The sequence below is a fragment of the Lepidochelys kempii genome, chromosome 12 (assembly GCF_965140265.1).
Source record: "Lepidochelys kempii isolate rLepKem1 chromosome 12, rLepKem1.hap2, whole genome shotgun sequence".
Lineage (NCBI taxonomy): Eukaryota > Metazoa > Chordata > Testudines > Cheloniidae > Lepidochelys > Lepidochelys kempii.
The window spans coordinates 22,538,831-22,551,031 of NC_133267.1; the positions used below are offsets into that span (position 1 = coordinate 22,538,831).

General features: G+C 37.8%; 1 long non-coding RNA gene across 1 annotated transcript in view; it reads right to left on the reverse strand.

The window, feature by feature from the left end:
* The window catches only part of LOC140896275 (uncharacterized), a 160,452-nt gene that overhangs the window by 128,354 nt on the left and 19,897 nt on the right, over positions 1–12,201 (reverse strand). The window contains exon 3 of the long non-coding RNA XR_012154499.1: positions 5,901–6,010. This is a non-coding gene — a long non-coding RNA (uncharacterized lncRNA). The remainder of the gene's footprint in view (positions 1–5,900; positions 6,011–12,201) is intronic.

The following is a 12,201-nucleotide window of genomic DNA, read 5'->3' on the forward strand; positions in this document are numbered from 1 at the left end:
AGTAAACATTTTAGTAGTATTTGGGAAGGAGGGACAAGTTAACAGAGATTCACATTTTTCAAGGGCAAATGAGGTCATCTACTTCTTTGTAGCTGTTTTTCTTCCTGTAGAATCTTCTAAAGACTTTTGCTTACTTCTTTTATCTATAATGTATGATACACCCACTCTACCAATGGGTCAGTGGGATCTCCCAGGTACGAAAGCACCTTTTCAAGAGAAAACCACAACACCAGTATTTTTTTCTGATGGGGGAGTTCCTTTGAAGTTTTTATATGAGAGGACTTGAAAACTGTACAGTCCCACTCTATGAATCATTGTTTCTAAAATGGATTTTATTCATTGGAGCACATTTATTATTATTTATTAAGTAGATGTCATTTTTAAGACATTGCATATAAGTTCTCTGTATGAAATTCATTAAAATGAAATAATTTCCTTCAGAAACTGTTATATAGTTCCTCACTCCTTTTGGCTGTTGAGAAGCATGGATTATATGAATTGCACCACCCACAGAGTTTCCTTAAATTGAGACATTCATATTGTGCTTTCATCCAGAAATATATGGGCCTGTAGCAGTTAAACAACCTAATACCATATGGGTTATGTAAATAAAAGAAAAGTGTGAGAGTACTGATGTCAATATGTCACCATCATTGTCATTTCTCATATTTAATTATGTTGTTCTTTAACAGAGACAATGAGTAATTGACACCAATAGAGTTGGGCCAGTTAACACAAGTCTAAACATGGCTGAAAGCTTTTTAGAACAAAAGCAATCTTTGTGACTAGTATTTTATGAACCATGCCATTATATTATATTTCCACAGTTATTTGAGTGGTACATAACCATTCTAAAATTAATCAGTGGTTTAATCCTTAAACACAAGCAAGGTATTTTCAGCAATCATTCACTCCCTGACAAACTTGTCCCTGACAATATTTCCTGCCAGTCTATGACAATCTGTTCCTGAATTCATGCACTTTCTGGCAGCAACAAAATGAGCAATCAGAAGAGAAATCCCAATGAAAAAAAAAATCAGGATTTTCTCAGTAATAACTGCAGGGTACATTTTCTTGCCTTGTTTCCCTCTGTGTTTGAAAGCTGTTAAGATTTAATGGATGGGGTTCAGTTTTCTTTACATTGCTGTACTTTAAAGTACAAGCAAGCAAACCACCACCCAAAATTCACACCAGTATGTTAGTGAGGTCTCAGTAAAATTTTTCATTTCTTCTAGGTTTAAATTTACACATATCTGAACCATATTTAAGCATAGCAAGACAAACACTGTTTACAACTGAGCATGTTCATAGAATTATAGAAACGTAGGGTTGGAAGGAACCTCCAGAAGTCATTGAGTCCAGCCGTCTGCACACCAGCAGGGCCAGATAAACCTAGACCATCACTGACAGGTTTTTGTCCACTGTTTTTAAAATGCTCCAATGATGGGGATTCCACAACCGCCTTTGGAAGCCTATTCTAGTATTTAACTATCCTTATATTTATGATCCCTTGCTGCAGATTAAGTCATTACTTCTTGCCCTACCTTCAGTGGTCCTGGAGAACAGTTGATCACAGTCCTCTTTGTAACAACCCTTAACATATTTGAAGTCTGTTATCAGGTCCCATCTGTCTTCTTTTCTCAAGACTAAACATGCCCAGTTTTTTTAACCTTTCCTCATAGGTCAGGTTATCTAAACATTTCAACATTTTTGTTGCTTTCCTCTGGAATTTCTCCAATTTGTCCATATCTTCCCTAAATTGTGGCACCAAGAACTGTACACAATACTCCAATTGAGGCCCCACCAGTGCTGAATAGAATGGGACAATTATCTCCCATGTCTTCCATATAACACGCCTGTTAATACAGCCCAGAATGACATTAGCCTTTTCCACAATTGCATCACATTGTTGAATCATTCAATTTGTGATCCATTATAACCCCCAGATCCTTTTCAGCGGTGCTACCACCTAGCCAATTATTCCCCATTTTTCAATTGTGCATTTGATTTTTTCTTTCCTAAGTGAAGTACTTTGTACTTGTTGATATCAGACCAATTCTCTAGTTTGTCAAGGTAATTTTGAATTCTAATACTGTCTTCCAAAGTGCTTGCAATCCCTCATAGCTTGGTGTCATCTGCAGATTTTATAAGCACACACTCCACTTCATTATCCAATTTATTTATGAAAATATGGACTAATACTTGACCAGGGCATAGCCCTATTGGACCCCACTAGATACATCCTCCCAGTTTGTCAGCAAACTATTGATAACTATTATTTAAATACAGTCTTTCAATCAGTTTAGAGTAATTTCATCTAGACCACATTTCCCTAGTTTGCTTATGAGAATACCATGTGTGACTGTGTCAAAAGCTTTACTAAAATCAAGATAAATCATGCCTTATTACTTCCCCCTATCCAATAGGCCAACAACCCAATCAAAGAAGAAAATTAGGTTGGTTTGACAAGACTTGTTCTAGACAATTTCATGTTGGCTATTCATTAAACCCTATTTACCTACAGGTACTTACAAATTGATTGTTTAGCCATTTGTTCCAGTATCTTTCCAGGTATCACAGTTAGGCTGATGGGTCTATAATGTCCCAGGTCCTCTTAGTTTCCCTTTTTAAAGAAAGGTACTATATTTGCCCTCTTCTAGTTGTCTGGGACCTCACCTGTCCTCCATGAGTTCTCAAAGATAATTGCTAATGATTCCAAGATTGCTGCAGCTAGTTCCTTAAATATGCTAAAATGAATTTAATCAGGCCTCGGATGTCAGGACCAGGACATAGGCAACCAGTCCTACTCATTGGAGCCAAAGCCCATCCTAGTCATTCAAGCTAAGGGTCAAGCCAAGGCTCAGAGCCAAACTCAGGAGCTGGGAACCAGAGCCAATGATCAGAGCCAGAAGGTAGGCAAGGGAACAGGAGCAGCAGAGGGCAGGAAAAGACTGGAGCAAGTCTGAGCTAAGAGCAATCACAGCTGCCAGCATAAGCATTAACCAGCCAATGACCTGCTACACCTGCTGCCAGTGAGCTTAAATGCAGACCTGTTACTTCCTTTCAGGTAGTTGGGTGGGTTAGCCAATCAGTTGATTCTGCTGCAGCCTGGCCAGGTTCATTAACCTGCCTGAAGGTTGAGCCAGCTAGCTTCAGGCTCAGTTGAGGAAATTCAAACTTATGTTTCCTGACGCTGCCAACTTGAATATATTTAAACTTACCTAAATATTCTTTTACTGGTTCTTTTCCTATTTTGGCTTGCATTCCTTCCTCCTTGTTGTTAATATTAATTGTGTTGAGTATCTGGTCACTGTTTACCTTTGTTAGTGAAGACTGAAGGAAAATAGGCATTAAACTCAACCATCTTGATATCCTCAGTTATTAGCTCTCTTTTCCCAGTAAGCAGAGGACCTACATTTTACTAGATGTTTGCCATTAGCTACAGTACAATAGAATGGGTAAACTGTTAAATGCATAACAAAGATACATTTGTTCCACTGTCAGATATATGTTCAGGAAGATTTCACTATAACCTAAAAGGTTCTGTAGTTTGATTCATGAAATGTTAGTCATTTAGGGTATGTCTACACTGCAATTAAACACCTGCAACTGGTCCATGTCAGTGACTCAAGCATGCAGTGGTGGGGCTTCTGGGATGTTTAATTGTGGTGTCAACACTTGGGCTGGAGCCCAAGTTCCAGGACCCTATGAGGGGGGAGAATCCCAGAGTAAGGGGTCTAGCCCAAGCATCTATACCACAATTAAACAGCCCCAAACCCCACAAGTCTGAGTAAGCTGACATGGGCCAGCTGTAGGTGTTTAATTGTAGTGTAGACATATCCTTAGCGGAACAAACTTCATTGTGTTACTTTCCAAAAAAAGACATTCACCCGCATCTGTAGTTCAAAAGGCTGCATCTTTTATAACAATGTTACCAAAAGTCAGGATGGTGATTCTACCCAAGTTAAAAATAGAACGTTGCTATTATTATTATATACTGTACATAGGAGTAAATTAACTGTCTGGCAAATCTTTGCACACGGTTCATTCTATGGTATACATAAAGGGTTTAGTCTATTAGCTTCTCTCTGTCTTTATTTTTTTGTAGTTAATACTGTTGTTTGAGCTGTCTGCTACCTTTGTTTGTGTTAATACAGCTAAAATTGTTAATATAATACCCCAGAAGTAAAAAGCTGAACTACTAAACTCAGCATTTTTTATTGTTGTTGCATTGTCGAAGCCCATACATATAGTGTGTATAAGGAGACGAATGCATTATTGCATCACATTCTTAATTGCACCTCGCTCTGCAGGATTCCATTGGAAACTCTGCATGTTGTATCTTTATAAGAAATATTATGTTGGGAGAATTTAGAGAAGCAGAAAGCTGGTAAACAAATAGCCATTACACAGAGAGATATTATGCATTGTGCATTAAATAATCTAAATCTTTCAGAAGATTATCAAGATTTTTAGTAAACCAATTCCAAAGACACTGACTCATCTGCTTATTATATCTAGTACAGTAAGTGCCTTTACTTTGTTCCTGAAAAGGAAATATGCTATCAGCCTTAGTTACAGATATCGCTTCCATGCATCTAAAAATTGTCAAGATCTTATTTCAGCCAAAGACACACACACATTTGGATCTGAATATTTTTCAGATTCAAAATTATTTTTCAGATTCAAAATTGGAGGGTAGGATGGAGAATCTCCCGTCTGGACTATATTGGATAGGTAATCGAGTGTGTTTACTGCGGATGGAGGACAGAAAGTGGGACATGGAGTGCTCACTACTTGAATAGTTTTTCCAGATTGTTATATGTGTATATTCCGTCATTCTTAGATAATTACGAGGATACAAAGGTTTGGCTGAATGGTGTTAGAAGGCACATAATCTCATTCAGAGATCTGTTTGGATTTTTCACTCAAAATTGGTATAGGAATGAATCACAGGCATAGCAGTTATTTGCAAGTTATTGATATGCTATGTAAGGTTCTGTCTTACCTCAAAGGAATTTTCTCATGAAAAAGGCATTAAATCAAGGGCCCAGATCATGTCCCCCAGATCTGTGTTTTGATGCCCTCCTTCCCTCCCATGTATGGATCTGTCTCTCCAGCACCACAGGTAAGTGGGAGAGGGTCAGCCACTACCAAGGCAATGTCCCCTCCCCTCCACCGCAGACCCTGGAGAGAGGTCTTTCCTGGGTCAGGATTTATGTTGCAACTGAGGATGGAGACAGGGCATGCCTGGAATGGGGGAGAATATGACCATCATGCCACCACCCCATTGAGACTTGTCAGAAAAGATAATAAGGCATCAGCTATATTACTCTTTCCATGGCCTTGTTCCAGACTAGGAAACTGTACTTTTCATGGGAACATACCAGTTTCAATTAACTTTCTTTGGGAAGGTTTCTCAGGTCCAGGATGAAATTCCTGGTCAAAATGAGATCGATAGATAGATAGATCCATCTCAGAATAGCCAATACCCTGGTGGCTAGTGCACTCAGATGGGAGACTCAGGAGTAGGAGACCTAGCTTCAAGTCTCTGCTCTGCCTGAGTCCTGGGGGTGGTTGAGCCAGAAATGGAGAAGCAGAAATGAAGGAATCCTGAAGGATGGACCAGAAGGGGAGATAGTCTCAATGCTTTAAGTGTGGAAAGATCAGATGCAATAGGCAGGTCTGCCCCTTGAAGAAGAGGGCTTGCTGTCAGAGCTTCCCTAGGGATCCCCTAATATATAGAGTTTCAGTGAGTGGAGGGTGCTGCTGCAGGTTGTATTTACTCGCCTGGATTTTCAGTAGGGCTTGTGGGCCCTCCCCTTTTTGCTCACTGAAGTCAATGGAAAATGGAAAAGTCAATGGGTTTTGGATCACACTCCTTATCCTTAGCTAGATACCTCTGCAGGATCTGAGCCAGATGAAGAGTTCCATGAAGATAGCTGACGTCCTCTCAGTCGATACAGGATGGGGTAGATCCACATATGGGGAGATCCTCCATGCAGTTTATCTAGGGGAGATATTTATTAGTATATTTAGTCTTATAGGATAAAATCCTGCAATCTTCAGTCCTTACTCAGGCAAAATAACACTGCTTTGATGCAAACAAGAGTGTTGCCTGTATATGGATATTCTATTCTGTATAGGTTCTTATACAGCACTCATCTAGTATCTGAGCACCTATCCAGGGTTGGCCCATAACTAGTAGAAGACACTGTCAGACACTATCGACACCAGTGCAGAACAAATACATAATAAACGGAAAAAGATTTATAAAAACAGAGAGAAATATTTGATTCACCTGTAGTCTTTCCCCCTGTCCCCAACAGATAGCTAAGTCAAACCAGCTCTTTGTTTAGCAGTTTGCAGATGCAAAATGAATAGCTTCCATAAATCAATTTAAAAAATTTATTTTGTTGAAGAAATAACACTTTAGTATAAAACAAAGAAATGCATTTTATTTAGTTAAAATCCTGCAGCCAGTACACATTTATTTGTTCTTCAATAAATTGACAACATATTAGTCATCAAAGATTGTTAAAATGTATTTTAGTGATTCATTTGGAACTCAGAATCCTCAGTTTGATTCTTAGCACACAAATGTATAAAATATTGCCTTAACAGTCTGCCCATTAGTGCAATACTAGAACAGACTTGCTTTGCTACAGTAGCCATTTCCTACACATTTCAACTGTGCAAAGTGCAAACACTCAGAAGTATCAATACCTGCAGCTGTTGAATTCCTTTTTATGTAGTCACATTCTCTATATTATAACACAGACAGAATGTACTACATAGAGAGTTTCTCTCCCCTTTTTGCTGCACAATACCTAAACATGACTGCACACTTAGCAAGTGGATTAAGGCATGTAAGGATAGTATTCTTTTTGTGAATGTGGTATCTAGACAGAGTAGGCTGTGAATGAAATTGCATGGATGTTAAGGGTTGGGATTCAGGAGGACTAACAGCAGTGTGTAGGATAATATACCCTTTCCTAATCATCACATTCATCTGAAAAGTGTTAGATCTATATAACAAAAGCTGAGCACAAGCCAATGATTTGTCAAAACACTGCAAAGAAACCACAATATTTATGTGGAATATGCATTGAGACAGCTCCAGTATACTGTATTATCACACAAATTTTGCTGTGAACTGTATTTAAGATCATTGAAATGGACTTTTTACATCATTAACCCGCCCCCCAGCACTCCTTTTTCTTCAATACCACATAGCCATCCTCTAGTTATAAGTCCTCTGGTATTTTCCCCCTCCCCATTGCAGAAAGGCAGGCAATTCATGAAAAACCAAGCCTGAACAAAGCAGGTGGACTGGATGAATCATCAGAAAGGCTTCATTTATCCATTTTCTTCATCTTTGATTGTACACCTGTCTTGCGTCACCACAACAACTCTCATATCAGAAAGGTTCAGCGGCCCTTCTTTTTGTCCTCCTTTAATACCAATTCTCATTGGCTATTGGGTGACATAGACCTTACTCTCTCATGCACTGTATTTGTGCAGCAACTGTGGTATTGATCTGATGAACACCACAAACTCAGGTTCAAATAGATATAGATAATTCAGCAAAACAGGCCCATTCTGAAATTACTATTGCTATCAAGGGGAGATTAATTCCCTTCTGATAAACTCCTTTCAGCAACTCTCCTTTGATTCATTGATATCAGAGGACAAATTAGTGCAGTACATAGTCAAACACTATGATATTAAAATTGGACATTGTTCTGCCTCTGATATCTGAAAATAAAGTAGCAGATGGCTTTTTTATTAAATGACTTTCATGTCAGAGCAAAAAGCAGAATAATCCAAGACATCTTTTTCCTGGAAGTTGCTTACTTTTTTGGTTCGATATCAGGATCAAAATCTTTGATGTAAAAAGATATTACATTTTACAAGAAAAGGTCAAAACATTTAGTGCTGAGAAGAAGATAACAGACTTTACAACTTCATGTGTTTTGGCTCTGTAACTTTAGAAAGCAAAATAACATTATGCTGAAAGAGATGTGGTGAAGAAGCAAATGCTGACCAACTCATGCATGAGTTTTTCAAACTAGATTTGCCACACATATTTAACTTTAACAAAACTGCCATTTTATTCATAAAAGTTACTAACAAAAATAATTTTTATTTCCCAGTTAGCCTGGTTATCAGGGCTTAATCCTGAGCCATTGAAGATAATGGAAGTTATACCACTAATTTTAGCTGGGGCTAGATCAGGCCATAGGAGATTGTAAGACCAATGGACAGTATTCCAAGTCATTTGGTTTCTGTGTTGGGCCTGAACTTTCTCCCACTGAAATTAATGGGAATTTTACTATTTTTACCATTGACTTCAATGGCAGCTGCATGGAACTCAGTGTCTTCCTTGTTCAAATGATCTTTTCCTATGATATTGACAAGGTGTTGGTAACACTTCTTCCATCACTCTGTCACCACAGCTACTGGATTCTGATTTTAAATTACATTAGGAGGTTTGAAGGCCCTTACTCACCTTTAGAGACAAGTTCCTCTGCATAGGAACAGGTCATTCTGCAGCTGCCATTAGGTGTCCTCCTACTGTGGTGTCATGTTCACCCACGCATACCTATAATGTACACTGGAGGAGATTGTTAACTCAGGAATATGGCCTATTAGCATTGATGTGGACCCAGCAGCAAAATAAGGACAGACTCATGCATGGAATTAAGCAGCAGGCTGCAACTTTTTTAAAACTTTTGGCACAAGGGAGGGGCGCTGCCAGCGCACCACCTAGACTCTCTTATACCACGCATTTATTAGGTCCAGTGCAGATGTTACAGGGTTCCTTACCACATAACCCATAACTGGCGCTAGGGTTATAGGTTAGAACGTAAGGAGCCCTGTCACTGGCACCAGGGTTACAGGGTTCCTTGTCATATAACCTATAACACAGGATAGGCTCTCCTCGACCTCCCCTGCAGGACTCAGCTCTCTCTTATTAGTGTTTTTCAGTTCACCTCATACAAGCACCATAGTGCAATCTCTTTATCGTGAAAGTGCCACTTACAAATGTAGATTTTTTTTGTTACATAACTGCACTCAAAAACAAAACAATGTAAAACTTTAGAGCCTACAAGTCCATTCAGTCCTACTTCTTGTTCAGCCAATAGCTAAGACAAACAAGTTTGTCTCCATTTATGGGAGATAATGCTGCCTGCTTCTGATTTACAGTGTCACCTGAAAGTGAGAACAGGTGTTCGCTTTTGTAGCCAGCCTTGCAAGGTATTTATGTGCCAGATATGCTAAACATTCGTATATCCCTTCATGCTTCAGCCACCATGATCGGAACGAGGTGCGAAGAATGCTTTCAGAACTCTTAAACGAGGAACACTCCGCTGGGGAAACTACAGAACCTGAACCATCAAAAAAGAAAATCAACCTTCTTCTGGTGGCATCTGATTTGATCATGAAAATGAACATGCATTGATCTGCGCTGCATTGGATCATTACTGAGCACAACCCATCATCAGCATGGACGCATGTCCTCTGGAATAGTGGTTGAAGCACAAAAGGATATATGAATCTTTAGCACATCTGACACGTAAATATCTTGCAATACCGCCTACAACAGTGCCATGTGAATGCCTGTTCTCACTTTCAGGTGACATTGTAAACAAGAAGCGGGCAGCATTATCTCCTGAAAATGTAAACAAACTTGTTTGTCTGAGCGATTGGCTGAAGTAAGACTGAGTGGACTTGTAGGCTCTAAAGTTTGACATTGTTCTATTTTTGAATGCAGGTTTTTTGGTACATAATTCTACATTTGTAAGTTCAAATTTCATGATAAAGAGATTGTACCACAGTACTTGCATTAAGTGAATTGAAAAATACTATTTCTTTTATTTTTACAGTGCAAATATTTATAATTAAAAAATATAAAGTGAGCACTGTACACTTTGTATTCTGTGTTGTAACTGAAATCAGTATATTTAAAAATGTGGAAAACATCCAAAAATATTTATATAACTATAACAATTTATATAATTATAACAATTCTATTATTGTTTAACAGTGCGATTAATCATGCAATTAATTTTTCTAATCACGGTATTAATTTTTCCAGTTGCGCAATTAATTTTTTTAATCGCGCTATTAATAGTGATTAATTTTTTTAATCGCTTGACAGCCCTAGCTGGACCTAATCTCCATATCCAATTTGAGGAATCTTTAAAATTGTGCTAGGATGCAACTAGGGGACAAATTCTGAAGTCTATACTCAATTTATAATCAGGCTTTACTAAGTTGAGTTTCAGTGCATGTTTTACCTCATGAAGGACTGAAAAATAAACTGAGTTAAGAACCTCAAGATCAGGGCCAAACTTTGGAAACAAATAGTGATTATATTATACAAACTCAGTGGAGTTAATTCATTGAAGAATGTGGTTAGAATTAGTGTGTGTGGACATGGGAAGGTAACAGAGGAGGTAGAAATATCTATATCTATATAATCTATATTGACCTGAAACAGACTAGTCAGAGTATAGAACTAAAAACAGATTCATACAAATTGACTGCTTGGAAAACAATAACACCTGAGTACAGAAATCACAAGACTATTGCCAAGTGCATTAGCATGCTGCAATAAAAGCCCTCTGAACAGGACACTCTTTCCCACAAGTTGGATTTTGCATCACTGAGTGCCAGGTTAGTGATTTGTTCCACATTAATCACAGCAGCCTGTTAGTCCTGTGTCTTAATATTCAGGGCTAGCAACTAGAATCCCTCCTTACACTTTCCACTTAATTTTTATGTATTTCTTTAATTTTTAGATAATAGGTCCAATCAGGCTCCCCTGTTGCACTTACCTAACACAAATAAGCCAGATATAACAGGCTATTTAAACCTTCTATGGAGTGGACTATTGCTTGGAAAGGCTTTGTTATTATTTTATCTATACCTTGTATACCATTCTCTGCTAAGAGAGGAAGTTTTATTTGCCCTTTCTAGCATGCTGAGCTCAATATGACTTTGTAATTTTTAATACACACACTTGATGTGGAGCAGATGTGAACAATTACAGACTTGTTTAGAAGACTTAAAAAATTACAAGTTACTTAGTAACATTCTCAGAAATGTATTACACTAAGGAAGTCCTAGAGGCCCAGGTTGAAACTGTAATGTCACCAGGTTTTTGTGAGTTTAGTCTCTTGTGGAAGTTATTTGGTTGATAGATTCATATCACTTTTGCCATATCTATTCCAATGATATCCAAGCCATAATAAAAATATATATGTAGAGATTAGAAAATACAGGATAAATCTTTACATTAGTTGCTTTATCCCCTTACCTTAGAATATCACATATTCCATTTGAAAATACATAATTGTACCAATTATGTTCCATACAGTGAAAGCTTCTTCTCACAAGATAAAAACTGATTTGCGGAGTTCTATCAGCAACTGCTCCATCATCAGGCTAATCAGAACTATTGACCAGTTGAATTGTGGTGATAGAAGTCATACTGTATCTTAATGGCAACAGTACAAGTCTTGGCTATTCAAACAACAATCAGATATTTTGTTTTGTAAACAAAAAATAAGTGTGTTGCTAAGCTTGTAAACAAAGACTTGGGAGAAGAGTAGAGGGTTTCAAAGCACACAGCAGTAAACCTTAGTGTTTATTTTCTGAAAAGCTGCAGTACTCAGGTCCCTTTCAGCTGCTAAAAGATTGAAGAATGACTTGGAACAAAACAATAACGTCAGAAGGACTAGGAAGTACACACTAGGCAGTCATAAGAACATCATTTGACTTGTACTGGCAATTGATTTCAATGGAATTGCAACTACCTGTCAAGGTCAAGAGTGTTTTCTTCACAGTATGAACCTCTGTGCCAAGCATAACTATGCAATGATCATTTGTTTTGTAATAATATGTCCAAATAGCAGACTAAATCTGATCATGGAGATACAGTACTTAAAGTTTTGTCCATTTTTAAAATAATTTTCTTAATGTCCTAGATAATATTGTTACTGTCACAGAATAGTTTTACTGAACACTCTCCCCAGAAGAATTCAGTAGTACCAATACAGATTTCAACTTTAGTCTTTGCTTTGCAATATTTAATTTAAAATTATTCCACTAAATAATAAAGCCAACTTTATCAGACACCTGATTAATTTATTTTCCAAATTGTTTGGTTCAGTTCCTGAACCAAAAAAACCC